This window comes from Marmota flaviventris, chromosome 13, assembly GCF_047511675.1.
Source record: "Marmota flaviventris isolate mMarFla1 chromosome 13, mMarFla1.hap1, whole genome shotgun sequence".
In the NCBI taxonomy this organism is placed as follows: domain Eukaryota; kingdom Metazoa; phylum Chordata; class Mammalia; order Rodentia; family Sciuridae; genus Marmota; species Marmota flaviventris.
Genome location: NC_092510.1, coordinates 67469194 through 67472955, shown reverse-complemented (window position 1 = coordinate 67472955; position 3762 = coordinate 67469194).

Sequence of the window (3762 nt, the reverse complement as noted above, 5' to 3'; positions counted from 1 at the left end):
AACAGAGCATATATAAGGCAATACCCCTCTGTGCTTGGGGCTCACTCAGCCTTTGGATGTACATCCACTGGGCCAGGGCCAGCACTTAACAAACACTGCTTCCTGCTGAATGCCCCTGTGTCCTGTCCTGTGTGCGGGAATCCCACAATAGTAGATTATGCATTCCTTTTTTGCTCAGTCTGTTGAGTAAGACTGTCACTGAGTTCTAATCTTGGTAACTCTTAACTTGACTCCCTCTTCTCTATTTTTATGAACTTTCCTTGAATTTCAGTTTCTCATCCTTAGCCTGCTTTAATGACTCATATAGTGTCTCATAACCCTAGGGCTTAGGAGAGTGGCTAGCACACAGTAATACATTAATATTGGTTGAATCTCAAGAATGGGCTGTGAAGACAAATCATTACATCAATGTGATGAATGCTATTAGGTATAGATTGCCACAAAAGGATGAGGAGGACTCCAGATTGTCAATAATAAAAATTCTACAAATAAAATATTTGAGTACTTACTATGTTCTAGGTACTATGACAGTATAACAGTGAACAAGACACAGGCCCTGTCACAATGGAACTCATGGTCTCATGCAGTAGACACTCTCCAATGTCCAAATTGTCTAAGCAACATTGACATTTGGAAGCCAATATTCATCTTAAATTATGCAAAGATAAACTCATAAATCCCTGCCCCAAATCTACCCACTCACACATAACCAAATCTGCTCCAATTACAATATTTCCCACATCAGTTAATGATAGCATCATCTTTCTATTTGTTCAGACCAAAAAAAAAATGATGTCATCTATAACTTTTTCCCCTAAGGGTCCATATCCAGTCCATCAGAAATCCTGTAGTATCTACCTTCAAAAACGCATTAGGAAAGGGAAGGTACTGGGGAATAAGATTGATCAAATTAGGTTATGTACATGTTCAAATACAGCATAATGAATCCCATAATTATGTATAATTATTATGCACCAATTTTAAAAAAAATACATCTGGCCTATAACCACTTACCACACCCTCTACTGCTGTCATTACTGAAGTAACATTATAACTAATATCTCTGTTTCATCCTGAGAGCACACTCTCAACAGTCTATCTTCCATACAGAAACATGATGTTCTCAAGGAAAGCCTGGCTACATATAAAAAAATGGGGGCAGAAGGGAAAAAATGAAGAAATCTAAGCACAGGGTACTGGGAAACTTCCACTTCAAGAAATTAGAAAATAATTTCTAATTATTGAACCAGTCAGTAAGCAGAGGAAACTGAAAAGCAGTAGTCCATGAGGTAGCAGGAAAACCAGAAGGGTGTGGTGTTCTGGAAGCCAAGACAGTATTCAAAGAGAAAGTAATTTCCTGCATAAAAAGTTGTCAACAGCGAGGATGTGGGGAAAAAGGTACACTTGTACATTGCTGGTGGGACTGCAAATTGATGCAGCCAATATGGAAAGCAGTATGGAGATTCCTTGGAAATCTGGGAATGGAACCACCATTTGACCCAGCTATCCCTCTCCCTCTCCTCGGTTTATACCCAAAGGACTTAAAAACAGCATACTACAGGAACACAGCCACATCAATGTTTATAGCAACACAATTCACAATAGCTAAACTGGGGAGCCAACCTAGATGCCCTTCATTTAGATGAATGGATAAAAAAATGTGGCATATATACACAATGAAATATTACTCAGCAGTAAAAGAGAATAAAGTCATGGCATTTGCAGGTAAATGGATGGGTTAAAGAAGACAATGCTAAGTGAAGTTAGCCAATCCCAAAAATCAAATGCCAAATGTTTTCTTTGATATAAGGAGGCTGATTCATAATGGGACAGGGAGAGGGACCATGGGAGGACTAGACAAACTCCAGATGGGGCAGAGGGGTTGGAGGGGAAGGGAGGAGGTATGGGGTTATTAATGATGGTGGAATGTGGTGATCATTATTATCCAAATTACAGGTATGAAGACACGAATTGGTGTTAATATACTATATAATATAAGCATAATTAATCCCATATGTGATATGAAAAATTATGCTCTGTATGTGTAATAAGAATTGTAATGCATTCCACCGTCATATATAAATTTTAAAAAAATTTAAAGTTGCCAACACGCCAAGTAAAATAAGGACCATCATTTATCAACTGGGAGATAATTCATGGTTTTCAGAAGAAGAGAGTTGGGTGAATTATGGAGGTAAAGATGTGACTGGAGTAAACTGAAGTGAGAATGGAAGGAGAACAGTTAGTGATTACAGTGGTAATAATTACTTCAAGACGTCTGTGCCACAGGGCTACAGAACAATGAATAGGTCCCTGGTAGGGTCAGGGAACCCAGAGAGGGTTTTCCTAAAAGAAGGGACATAGTATGGTGAGTGTTGGTAGAAAAGATCCAGTCAAGAGAATTAAATGTTACAGGACAGCAAGCGAGGGAAGAGCTACTGGAGCAACGCGCTGCTGTAGAGGTAAGGACACAGGACAGTGATAGTTTGGGTCTTGAATACCACCGTTCCTACAAAGCCCATTTGTTGAAGGCTTGGTCACCAGTCTGTGGTGCCATAGGGAGGTGGTGGTGGAACTTTGAGAAGTGGGGCCTACTTGAAGGAAGTTAGATCCTTGGGGGGGTGTGCCCCTGAAGGGGATATTGGGACCCCAGCCCCTTCTTGTTCCCTTCTTTCACTGCCCAGCCACCATGAGGTGAGCAGCTTTACCACATACCCCTGACAATGATATGTTGCCTTATCCTGGGTCCAAGAGAAAAGGAATCCACTGATCATAGAATGAAATCTCTGAAACCCTGAGCCCATTTAAACCTTCCCTCCTTATTAGTTGATTATTTCAGGTGTTTTGTCATAGGAACACAAACTGACTAATTCAGTGACTGCATATCGAAGGCAAAGCATTGGCCTGGATTGACAGCATAGGCAATTTGTTGGTGGTAGGAAGAAGGTGACATGAAAGGAGGGGGACTTTGGGGTAGAAAAGAAAGGTTTTTCCAATATATAACTGAGTGTAGGCAAAGACCCAGAGGGTCTTTGAGGAGCTAGAAAGGACCCATGGCTGCAGGTATGGAGAGGGTTATCAAAAGTCAAAGCAGGAAGGCTGGAGGTGGAGAGGGATTCTGGAAGTTATCATGGAAAATATAGGGCCTAAGAGGTTGGTGGGACTCTGAAGACCTGAAAAGGTGGTTGAAATGACCAATTGTGCATATAGAGCATGTGCTCTTGGAACGCTGGGGGGAAAGGAGAGATGCCAGACCAATCTCTAAATGGATGAGGCTTCAAATTGAGCCAAGGGGCAACTTCATGCTTAGAGAGGGAACACAGAGGATAAGAAGGGAAAGCTGGGAAGCAGGAAGACAATGCAGTGGCCCTGAGTAGAGGAGAAAGATCTCTGTTGGCCAACTAATATCCCCCCAAAAGTGGCACACCTGCATCCTTCTTCCAAACTGCCACAGAGGAGCGAAGAACTTGAGATGGGACAGGAAGTGCTGAACTTTATTATCATATTGTTTAAGGGATACAGAGAAGCTCTTGGCTCCTAAGAAAATCCAGGATAAGTCACAATTCCTTCAAACTAGGAGGAAGTGGTGGCAGGTCTTGCTTCCTCTGATAGGGCCCCACTGTTTAGCACAATGGTCCCCTGTGGTGGGATGCAGAAAACCCAGATGGGAAAAGCATGGATGTGCCTCCCTCCCTACCCCCTAAACAGCAATTCTGTGCCCAAAGGATGGAGGCACAGCCCCTAGTTGACTGCCAGGGAGGG